The sequence below is a fragment of the Sorex fumeus genome, unplaced genomic scaffold, assembly GCF_029834395.1.
Source record: "Sorex fumeus unplaced genomic scaffold, SorFum_2.1 ptg000002l, whole genome shotgun sequence".
Taxonomy (NCBI): domain Eukaryota; kingdom Metazoa; phylum Chordata; class Mammalia; order Eulipotyphla; family Soricidae; genus Sorex; species Sorex fumeus.
In genome coordinates, this window is record NW_026606059.1 from 58,376,101 (window position 1) to 58,387,635 (window position 11,535).

General features: G+C 40.5%; 1 pseudogene; it reads right to left on the bottom strand.

The window, feature by feature from the left end:
- Positions 1–870: 870 nt before the first annotated feature.
- LOC130023491 (uncharacterized) lies at positions 871–1,004 on the bottom strand (annotated as a pseudogene).
- Between the last annotated feature and the right edge of the window lie 10,531 nt (positions 1,005–11,535).

Below are 11,535 nucleotides of genomic sequence, written 5' to 3' on the forward strand. Positions count from 1 at the left end.
TCCCGGCAGGGTGATGAGACGGGTGTCGTGTCACGTGGGACAAAGCCCTGCAGGCCAGATGGAGGAGCCGAGGAGACTCCGTCTGCTCTCGCTCACCCCCCTTCCCCCCCGGAGCCGCTCTGCGGCCAGGGAAGGCTGTTGGGCGCCTCCTGCTTCTCTTCCCAACGCGCGATCTGAGACGTGCTTCTCAGGCAAACTATTGTTGAGACAGATAGCATGCTCTATTTTGACAATGTGGCTTATACGATGGATGTATTTGTGAAATATCGGACAGTTTTACTATTATTTCTTAACTGTGGTGGAATACTTTTTTTTTTCTTCTGTTTTTGAACAGCTTGCAAGCTTGCTGTAAGCATTTGGGGCATAGTCTGGTGTATGTTTTCTGGGATAAAATCTGATAGAAAGTGAGTTTCTAAAATAAATTCTTATAATATATAGTTTCTGTTGTGGAGGTCTTATAGTTCTCTGTGTGTGTGTGTTCGTGTGTATGTGTATGTGTGTGTTTGACCCTGGGACCACACCTAAGGCCTCTCCTATGCAAGGCAAATGTTCTTCTGCCTATCTCTGCCTCATAGCTAAGCTTCAAGAAACATATTTAGTATTCCAGGGTTTAAGAGAGTTTGCTAATTAATTAACATCGAAAGTTTCAGAAATATTGGCGTGGAACCAAAATAGCATAAGCGAAAAAGAGACTCAGAAACTCAGCAGGAAAGATGAGGTGTAGATGACTGGTGGGCATTAAAACTGGCAAGGCTAACTATATCAGATTTTCATCTCTAAAAAAAAATCCTTGGTGATTTTCTTATTAAAAATTTGCAATTGAGGCACTGGTGAGATTAGTCACGACCACACTTACTATGACATGGTCTAAGTGTGTAGTGCTTTGTTTATATTATTTTCATCCTGACAATAATCATCTGTGTGTTTTTTATGTTTATTTTGTTTTATTAAACTGATAAGAACAGATACTACACTTGATCTTAGCCAAAAGGCTGAGAAGCAATAGCACAGTGGGTAGGGCATTTGCCTTGCACGCAGCCAACCGGCCAACCCAGATTTGATTCCTCTGCCCCTCTCAGAGAGCCCGGCAAGCTACCAAGAGCATCTTGCCAACACAACAAAGCCTGGCAAGCTCCCCGTGATGTATTCTATATGCCAAACACAGTAACAACAAGTCTCACAATGGAGATGTTACTGGGCCCGCTTGAGAAAATCGATGAACAATGGGAGGACAGTGACAGTGACAGTTTGTTTTATATTTTGGAGAGGAAGATATTGAACAGATTGACTAAGGATGACCTTGGGTGGGATGGGGGCGTGGAGGGGGGTGTCCTCAAATCTTTGAGTAGGTGTTAGCGAGTCAATGAGTCAGGCTTTGGGTTGTCTGCCTTATGTACAGCAGAGCACATGGGAGCAAAGCAGGACACCTGCGATTGACTGAACACCACTGAGGCTAAGCAGAGTGCTAACTCTGTCACAGGTATCAGCTAACCAAATCCCTGTGAAGGAGAGAATTATTGCTGTTATTATATTGGCACCCGCATGGCTTCTATCTACCATTCTCAGCGTAGTCAGGGTCACCCTCCTATTGACATATTAGAGCTAGTCCAACACTTACATACCTTTTATAATAACAATTCTTCCTTTTTTTCTTTTTGGGTCACACCCAGCAATGCTCAGGGATTACTCCTGGCTCTCCACTCAGGAATTACTCCTGGCAGTACTGGGGGACTATAGGGGATGCTGGGAATTGAACCCAGGTTGGCCTTGTGCAAGGCAACTGCCCTACCCGCTGTGCTATTGTTCCAGCCCCCAGGAAACCTCGATTATTTGAGATCAACTGATACCAGTTAGGTTTGGCTCTCTTTGTGGGATAAAACTAACCAAGCAATCTAGTTTTTGGAAACAAAAGTTTTGAAAGAAGCTACTTCTGAGCTTAGTGTACACTAAGAACTGATCCCTGTTTCAGATGAATGGCTGATGAAGAATCCTCTCGCTGAATGCAGGAGGGAAATCTGGCACAAGTCCTGGAACAGGATAAAGATGTGTGAAAATCCTTTCAGAAATTGTAACTTATGTGCCTCTTCCATCTGCCTCTTTTCTGCCTATTTCTGCCAAAAATCATGACCCTTTGTTCCATAGATTCTCAATGCAACCGGTGGACTCCAGTGCTATGCAGAGTAGGAATAATGTCAGATTCTCACTGAGGACAAAACAGAACCTTGCAGACTTCTTTCTGTTCATATTCAGAGACTGAGAACCTTATCCTGTAGAAAGAGATCTAATGAGATGTGTTTGCATTAATGCATGTCCACATCTGTCTTTTTTCAAGGGAATCTTCATGTACTATGATGGCTGAAAACTTTATCCAGCACTGTCATGAAGGCAAGGAAAAAAGGACAATAGAATTATTTTTAAAGATCAGGAGGGTTGTTTTTTTTTTCTATTCTGGAGAAGCCTGTGTTTTCTCTTGAACACATATCTCTCCCTTTCTCTTCTCTCACATTTCTCTAAATTCTATTTAATTATAAATTATTTTGCTTAACTCTTTAAAAAAAACCAGGAGGGTCAGATAAGAATGTGATTTAAATTAATGGCTGTCCAGAAATATTTTGTTTCTCTTTTGGTACCACTGCAGGATTGCAATTCCTTACCGCACCCCCATTAAAATGAGGCATGGCCTTGTTGTTCTGTGTGAGCAACTAAGAGTCAAAGATGTAATTGGAGATCTAAGAAGCATTTTTGAAGCATGACACCAAGAGTTACTGTAGTTTGGAGATTGTGGTGCATGGAGGTGATAGGAACCTGATTTCCAGACAACTCTGGGTGTTTGCCATGCCATCCTTAGACAGATGGTTCTGGAATCTTTTACTTCAGGAGCAAATGCACACTCCCATATTTAGCTTCTTTAATAGACAGCCAAACCCAGTACTGGTTGATAAACCTGGTTTAGCACAGCGGTAGGGCATTTGACTTGCATGCGGCCTACCCAGCAGACCCGAGTTTGATTTCTCCTCTTCTCTTGGAGAGCCTGGCAAGCTACCGAGAGTATCTCACCCACACAGCAAAGCCTGGCAAGCTACCCATGACGTATTCGATATGCCAAACACAGTAACAACAAGTCTCACAATGGAGATGTTACTGGACCTTCTTGAGCAAATTGATGAACAACGGGAGGACAGTGCTACAGTGCTACCACATGCTGGGAAGTTTTGAGAAGCAGGTTAATGACTCTGGGAATTTGAAAGACAGGTTTCTACATGGGTATTGTATTCTGGTCATGGGTCCACCATCTATCCTGTATAGGATAAATCACCTTGAGTGATGAATGCATAGGATGGCTGCTTAGTATGACTCCTTAAAATGTTTAGAAGAAGCCAGTCTCACATGCTGGGGGAAAAGGTAACTGAGATAGAGAAGGGATCATCAAGTCAAGTAAACAGATGCTTGGATCCTGCTTGGCATGGGACATGCGTGCTGAAAATAATCTATAGACTGAACATGATGGCCACTTAATACCTAATTGCAAGCCACAACACCCCAAAGGAGAGAGAGAGAGAGAGAGAGAGAGAGAGAGAGAGTGTGTAAAAATGAATGCACCTGACACAGAGGGGGTGGGGTGGGGTGGGGGAGGGATGGGGTTGGAGTTTTGGGAGAGATACTGGGAATATTAGTGGTGGTGAATGGCACTGGTGGAGGAATGGGTGCTCGATTGTTGTATGACTGAAATATAAGCACGGAAGTTTGTAAGTCTGTAACTGTACTTCATGGTGATTCATTAAAAGAACTAAAAAGATAAAATAAAATGAAAAACAACAACAACAACAACAAAATGTTGGGGTCACAACCTTGAAGAACTTCCTGCTATCTTGTCTCCTGGATAAGAACTTCAGGAAAGAGACCTGGTTCAACCCAAAGTGATCTTGCTGGGACATTTTATATTTTTTTTTTTTCTGAGCGACTCTATGTCTCCTCTCTTTATCTTGACCATATGTATTATGTCCAAACTCAAGGATGGGCTGTGGGGACTTCTTTGTGTGTGTGCGTGTGTGTGTGTGTGTGTGTGTGTGTGTCTGTGTATGTATGTGTGTATAAACAGGTATTAGTTTTCTTCTCGGCTTTGGGTATATCAGAGATCTCACAGTTGAACCTTGCTCTCCTGGTCCATTTGGGATTACACACCTTTAAGGTCCAATATAAATGTTCCCTTAAAGAGTTTAGATTCATCTAATAATCTCTTAACTGGAGTTAGGATACTAGAGCCTTCTGGTCCCATGTTCAGATGTGTCTTCCTCCATATAACCACATGCAACTCATTTACCTTTTCAAATTTTCCTGGCTTTCCTTTGCTCTTTTAGACCCAAATTCATCAGAGTCAAGTGTGAGTAGCATGTGCATACAAGTTTGTGAGTGAATGGAAGGGCCAAGGAGATGGGCTACGAAGAGGGCAGGGGATCAGTATTTTGAGGTAAAAATTGAAGTATAGAACTTCCCTGGAGATAGTCCTGAGCTTTGCGCTCTAGTTCAGCTGACTGTGCAACAAATATCATCCCATTCTTATGCATCTGGTCCATAATATCCATAATCAATCAATATAATACTCATCCCTTCCCATTCTTGATGACTGATGTCCCATGAGAAGCATTGGTGAGACCCTCTGCTCTCTTTTTCTCTGAATCACATAATGTCTTGTGGGTGCGTTTCAACACAATATTCCTTTCATTCTTTACTGTGAATTAAAGTTGGCACCAAAATGTGTTGTTTAGATCTTCTTCTCTATTGAAATATGCCTTCCAGGGGCAGGGATCTGAGATGTCCTTAAATGACATTCTTATCTTAACATACTTTCATGTTCTCTATAACTCAACTCCTTTTGAGGTGTTCTTTCCTTAGAAATGCAAAAGAAGACTTGCAATTGAATGAATTAATTTGAAGATCATGTTAAGCAAGAATGATTCGGAAAATGTACAAGCTGGAGGTGGTAGTTGACCAAGATCCAGAGAAGATTTCATTTCAAAGTATACTTTCTACTGTTTTCCTTGGTTAAATACATAGAACTATTTTAAAAATAATTTTCCTTAATGCTAAAAGAGGGACAAGAATAATTATTTTTCAAACCAGTAGTATATAATCATCATATGGGAAATATGGGCTTGCTATTGAAGCCCTTGACTTAAACAATATTAAGGACTTCTGGATGGAAAATTCTCAGGAAAGCCAGTTAATTATTTAATGGTCCCATTTATCATCTATTAAATGGGAGGATATTTAGTAAATGCTAACAATGATTTCTAGTGCAGAGTATGTTAAATTAAAAAAAGAACATAGATAGAGTTATAGTACAGTGGGCAGAGTGTTTGTCTTGCACATGGCAGATCTGTTAGATTCCTGGCACCCTTCGTGGTCCCTTGAACCCTGCCAGTAGTGATCCTGAGCACAGAGCCATGAGTAAGCTCTGGGAACTGCTGGGTGTGACTCCCCGCTCACAAAAAGATAGGAAACACATGATGATAATTTTATATATATATATATACATATATATATATCTGGAGCGATAGCACAGTGGTAGGGCGTTTGCCTTGCGTGCAGCCTGCCTGGCCAAGCCGGGCTCGATTCCTCCACCCCTTTCGGAGAGCCCAGCAAGCTACCAAGAGTATCGCGCCCACACAGCAAAGCCTGGCAAACTACCCGTGATGTATTCAATATGCCAAACACAGTAACAACAAGTCTCAAAATGGAGATGTTCCTGGGCCCGCTCGAGCAAATTGATGAACAATGGGAGGACAGTATATATATACATATATATATGCCTTTTGGGTCACACCTGGAAATGCACAGGGGTTACTCCTGATTATGCTCTCAGGAATAATGGTGGTACGCTCAGGGGACCATATGGGATGCTGGGAATCGAACCTGTGTCGGCCATGTGTAAGCCCTACCTGCTGTGCTATCACTCCAGCCCCTATTTTTTTTTTATTAGTGAAACACCATGAGGTGCAGTTATAGACTTATAAATTTTTGTGCTTGGGTTTCAGTTATACAACGATCCAGTATCCATCCCTCCACCAGTGCCCTTCCTCCACCACCACGGGTCCCAGCATCCCTCCCATACCCCATCCCCCATCCCACCCTTCCTCTGTGGCAGGGCATTCCCCCTTGTTCTCTCTCTCTCTCTCTCTCTCTTCTTTTGGGTACTGCCCCTATTTTTATTATCTCTAAGGATGACAATGATAAATTTCCTCAAAACCCCACCCTATGGCCAGAGAAATGGTTCAGTGAACTGAATGAACACTTTGCATACAGGAGATCTATGTTTTAGTCCTGACTCACCATAGCCTTAGCTAAGCAGGTAGCATCCACTGAGCACAGAACCTAGAATAGCTCTTGAGCACTGCTAGTTGTGGCCCTTTAACAAAATTGTTACAATTGTTCAAACCTGATTTTTCCATGTGAAGGGAGTAGATTGTGAGTCAGTTCTTCTATGTATCCCCATAGCAGCACCAGTAAGAGAAAAAAAAGAACCATTTGTGGTTGCCTCCAAAATATTTTGGAATGCTACTTTAATCAGTAAGAGAATCAAGGTAGCAACGAGACTATATCTTGCCTAATGGATCAATGGACCAAACAGCATGCTAGTTTGCTCAGAAAAGTAGGCTTGCTTATACAGCATGGAATATTCATAGTCACATGAATGAGTATGGTTTGAATAGTGCCGGTACTGGGCACTATGCTCATCTATATGCTCATCCATAGACCTCTAGATTTTCTAGGCAAAAGTACAACTGTTCTCTTGGAGTTATGCAATGTCGAAGTTTATGTTGGAACTTTTTCTTCACTGAGATCCCCCAACTAAATTAGTATACAGAGAGAAGAACTGTGAGAGTATCTGAAATCTAAGAACGAGCTGGTGAGTACAAGTGGTGTCCAAGGGAAAAAACCCAAACAGCTATCCAAACAGGGAGAGGAGAACAAGTATCCTCATAAGGGAAAAGAACAAGTTTGAGTAGATGCACTGGGAGGATAAAGTCAGCCCCCTGGAACAGGCTATGTTGGTCTGAGATTTGCTAAACGTCCAGGCTGTCCCATTATAATCAATGGAACATGAACTTTTATAGCTCAAAAGTCAAGAATTTGCAAAAATAATGGCAGCCATCAATCAATAGATTATTTACTAATTTATAAAATTAAGCATTGCATTATAACATTATATGGGTTTCCTGTGTACGTAATTAAGAAGCATGTATATATACTACATTAAGTTTCCACATGAAAGTCAAATTCTATACTTAATACAATTGATGTTTTTGTTTTATTTTAAGGCCACACAAGGCAGTGCTCAGGATTTATTCCTGGCTCTGTGCTCAGGAATCACTGGGAGTTGGGGGATCACATGGGGTATTAGGGATTGAATTCAGGTCGGACATGTGCAAGGCAAGAGCCCTACCCCCTGTACTATCTCTCCCTCCCTAACCTTTTTTTTAAACACACACACACACACAAATGCACACACAGAGATACTCTTCCCTCCTTCTGGTAACCACTAATTAGTCTTATTTTTCTCTCACACATATATTTATTTGTCTCACACACATGTTCTTTTCTCACACAGGATGTAAGTGACTCAGTTATTTTTGGTTAGAGACTTAGTCATTTGAACAGTTGTTTTGAGCAGGGACTCAGTTTTGATCTTGTAGGTATGCCACATTTCACACATGACTTAAAGTTTGCTCTGGTATCCTCAGGTGGCGGATGAGAAGAAAGACCAGTATGTCCTTGGCCTTGAAGGGTAATTCATTTTTTCTGATCTTTTATTTGCTAGAATCTGTGAATGTTCTCCACCAGACAAGCAACACTGAAAATGAGTTTGGCAGCATTGCAGGAAGAAGAACTGGATGTTTAGCCAATCTCTGTTTACAAACATACAATTTGGGTGACATACGGGCCCAAGAGTAGCAGAGGATTTCAAGACCAGAATTTTTCTCTCTTAACTACCTATTTCACTGCTCATGCATAAAACAGTGGTATTTAAAACTTTTGCTCCTTTCTGCCTTCAAAGAAGTAGAATTATGCCTTCTATTCCCTGTGTCTTAAATTGACTTACATTTTTTCTTTCATAAATTTAAATTGCTTATAAAGGATAAAAATGGAATATCTTCTAAACATTACATTTTACTAAGAAATAATAGGTTTTTAATATATTCTATAGTACAATTGATTTCACTGTCACTGTCCTCCCGTTGTTCATCGATTTGCTCCAGCGGGCCCAGTAACGTCTCCATTTTGAGACTTGTTACTGTGTTTGGCATATTGAATACGTCATGGGTAGCTTGCCAGGCTTTGTTGTGTGGGCGAGATACTCTCAGTAGCTTGCCGGGCTCTCTGAGAGGGGCGGAGGAATCGAACCCGGCTCGGCCGGGCTGGCTGTGTGCAAGGCAAATGCCCTACCTCTGTACTATCGCTCCAGCCCCATAATTGATTTATATTATTTAAACAATTATTTAATTATTTAAATAATATTTAATTAAATATTAAATATCAATTAATAAATAAATTTAAATTTAAAATTAAATAAAATTTAAATTATTTAAATAATTGATTTATATATAACTTATGTATATGTACAGTGTCTGGAGCAATAGCACAGCAGATAGGGTTTTACCTTGCACGCAACCGACCCAGGTTTGATTCCTCTGTCCCTCTTGGAGAGAGCCCAGCAAGCTACCGAGAGTATCCCGCCCGCACAGCAGAGCCTAGTGAACTCCTCATGGTGTATTGGATATGCCCAAAACAGTAACAAGAAGTCTCACAATGGAGATGTTATTGGTGCCTGCTCAAGCAAATTGATGAACAATGGGAGGGCAGTGCTACAGTGCTATAAACAGTTGTTAATTCAGTGGATAGATAACATAGGTTCTATGTTCATTCTCATCTAATTAAAAAAAGACACACAAGTAGACTGGAAAATTGTCTTATCACATCTTTTCCCCTTATAAATCACATCTCCATTCTCCCATAACAAAACTTTATTTTGTCGTTACATATGTTTGTACTTGGGGATGATTTATTCATTAGCATATCAAACAAAACTATGTTTAAAAATTTAAGGGAGAACTATTTCCTGTGATCATAAAATTGCATATTCCAAAACAGATTTATTTTGCATGAATTATAATAATAATTATTAGTTTATGATTATAGCATGTGCATATATTATAAAATTTAATAGGTATTAGTCTTACAAGTAAAATATTAGAAAAATTTCTCTATATGGAGTAAGGGTTATGTTTCCTCACTGCTTCAAAATTTGACTTGAATTTATTGCAAGTCAAATTTTTTAACTGAAAGTTTTGTGACTGAAAAATGTGTCGTTGGCAGAAATTTTGAAGAATTCAGAAGGGATATGGACAAGCAGAATGATTTTGTTGCTTCAAGATGCTTTCTTATTGATCAGTTTTATAAAAGGATTCACATTTAATGATTGTGGATCCGGAAGTTAGTTCCTCTGTCACTGTCACTGTCACTGTTCTCCTGTTGTTCATTGATTTGCTTGAGCGAGCACAGTAACATCTCCATTGTGACAATTGTTATTGTGTTTGGCATATCGAATACACCACAGGTAGCTTGCCAGGATTTGCTGTGTGGGCGAGATACTCTTGGTAGCTTGCCAGGCTCTCCGAGAGGGGCGAAGGAATCGAACTCGGGTCGGCCATGTTGGCCCCTTGCAAGGCAAACACCCTACCCACTGTGCTCTCGCTCCAATCTTAAGCTATTTTTTTAAATTACAAATTCATGAGGAAGTTTATATGAAAATATATTCCTCTTTGAAGACGATCTCACTTATCAGGCTACTTTATTTTGCTCATAGCTGACTCTATTCTCCTAATAAATTATTTAACCTCAAGAAATGTAGCTTTTGGGCTTGGGTTAGGGTGCTTGTCCTGCATGTGGTTGACCTGGGTTTGATTTCTGGCATCTGATATGGTCCCCTGAGCACTGCCAGTGGTAATTCCTGAATGCAAAGCCAGGAGTAACCCCTTAACTGGGTATGGCCTCAAAACAAAATTTAAAAAATGTAGTTTTGTCTTTTTTCAAAACACTTGAGTACTCATATTCTCATTCGTAGGCCTCTTTCTCGGGGATGGAAGTGATTGCATAACCAAGGTGCATTTGTTACGGAACATGTCCTTCAAACAATATGTTCTGAGCAGTTAGATTTTGTAGCATTCAGCTTGCAACATATCCAACAGATTTATAAAATTAATCTTTGATCTTCACAGCAATGAGAAAGAACATAGTTGAAGAGAGCAGAGGTTTTGAGCATTTCTTTTCATTTTTTGGCTTCATTGTATATTTGGTTTCCACAGCTTATATGACTAATTCTGTATTTCAATGACTCTCTTATAACCTTAGCATGTAAAGATGGAAAAATTCCCCTGACATTTTCAAGAAACATTTATTACAGACTATTTTATATGTCTGGTCAGAATGGGCTAACTGATTTTTCACAAGAACAGAATTTGGCAGAAAGCCTGGTCTCCTTTAGTCCCCCTCTTGCCAAAAATCACTCTGGAGCCAACCTGGAGGCCTCTTGATGTCCCATAAGAGGCCAGATTGAGAAATGGCCCTGATGGGAACAACCCTTTCACCTACAGTGAGAAACAAGATCCATGCAGAGAGGACCCCTCCCCATCTGTGTTTCTGGGAAATGCAAGGTAACCCTCAGTGGACTGTCTTCCTGGAATAGAAATGATGACACATTACCTATGGGAGACTGAGAAAGGCACAGAAGTCAGACCATAGTTCATCCTCTTTACTAGTAAGGGCCATGTTGGAAGGTGTTTACCACACTTGCCTTTCAATTTTTTCCACATTCCATGGTTTACTGGTCCTACTAGTTACCCAGGCACGGTGTTACTCTACACATACTTGATCACAGTATGGTCATTTGATCTCCAGTTAAAGATTCAGTACCATTCTGGATCTGAGGGCAAATTGATCAGAAGCAAGAGGTTGTTAAAGTCTTACGAAGGGTTTACACTTGGGTCTGTCAGATCCATTTCAGTTTTAGATTTACTGCTCTTACTGAAGCTGTGGAGATGATGTGTAGGTGACACTGTGGTGATAAAGTTGTCATTATGCTGGAGAATTTCAATGAATTTTACATATGTGTTGCCTGGGTTAGGGGGTGAACACTGATAGTAACTCTAGCTTGCTGCATGAAGAATGAGCATAGCAGACTGAATCTCTGAAATTTGACATTCTTAAGAGGATCTCTACTAATCCAGCTTGGTAAGTATTGATCTTCAACCTCAGACAGTTTGTGTTTGATGGTTGGTACCTCTGCTTGCTATGGCGATCTTGGGTAAGATACTGAGTCTCTAGCTTGTTTCCCATCATAAATCAAGGAGGATAGTTGATTATTCTATACAGGTTTTTCATGACTGTTATGTTCCTGACCCATATAAATATTACAGTACAAGCTCTGTTTTCTTTTCTGAACCAATACCCAGAAAAGGTAGGAGACTTGTGATTAGA